Consider the following 1,035-nt stretch of genomic DNA (forward strand, 5'->3'; position numbering starts at 1 on the left):
GTGCCGCCCACAAGGGGCTGGGTCTTCCTACCTCAGTTAACAATCAAGACAGCTCCTCCACAGACATGGCCACAGGCCAACCTGATCTAGATAATTCCTCATTAAGACTTTCTTCCCAGGGGATTCCAGGTTCTATCAAGTTGACAGTTGAAACTAATTAGCACAAGGAGAAACCAGTGTATACGTGGACATCTGGACAGACAGGTGGGTGGTCATCAGCCAACAGATGAGGCTCATGAAGTATGGTGGGTGCATGTGAGGTATAATTGTTGTGGATAGAATTGGGGTTTATGTATCAGCAAAATGGTCTTAAAGCTTGGGACTGGACTTTAGAGGAACCAGGTCAGAGCATCAAGAGAGAGCAAAGGATGTGATGTCCTCTTCTGGCTTCTCCACGTACCAGGCAAACATGAAGCACACAACATACATACATGCAGGCAAAACACTTGTATGCAAAAGTAAAATTGGGAAGGTGTTATTATGGCATCTAGTGGAGCTGCAGCGAGCGCTGTACACCCAGTCAACAAAGCCCCTGAGATTCCGGACAAGTGGGCAACTGGCTCCATGGTATGTACCACTTTGTCACTGACAGGAATGACTTCTGGAGGAACTTGATCCTCAATTTGGGACTCTTTGCTGTAGGAGTTTGGCTGATTAGGAACCTGAGTGACATTGATTTGATGGCATCTCAGGGGTGTAGTCAAATAAATAAATGGAATAAATGTGTACCCAAACTTTCTGAAAACAGTCTACAGTCTGTGACCACCACAAGATAATATCTGGACGGCAGAGGAAGTTTGATTCAGATGGCTCCTTCCCTTTCCCTGCTTGAACTCCAGTCCCTGGCCAGTGGTTGGTTAGCTTCAACTTCTGCAAAGTTGTATACATAGCTGTAAGTTTCTGCAGAGTGTGGTCTTTGCACGTGTCATGAGGAGGACTAATGGTATCTTGACATTTGAAATAAAGACTGCACTCAAGAAAAAAAGAGAATATGTCCCAAAAGCATTAGAGTAGGTGGGATAGAATAGTTGTTCA

At 44.9% G+C, this 1,035-nt stretch overlaps 1 pseudogene; it reads left to right on the forward strand.

Moving 5' to 3' along the window:
• Positions 1-480: 480 nt before the first annotated feature.
• Positions 481-776, forward strand: LOC103749477 (annotated as a pseudogene).
• Positions 777-1,035: the final 259 nt, after the last annotated feature.

The sequence above is a fragment of the Nannospalax galili genome, unplaced genomic scaffold, assembly GCF_000622305.1.
Source record: "Nannospalax galili isolate Female #2095 unplaced genomic scaffold, S.galili_v1.0 scaffold63, whole genome shotgun sequence".
Taxonomy (NCBI): Eukaryota; Metazoa; Chordata; class Mammalia; order Rodentia; family Spalacidae; genus Nannospalax; species Nannospalax galili.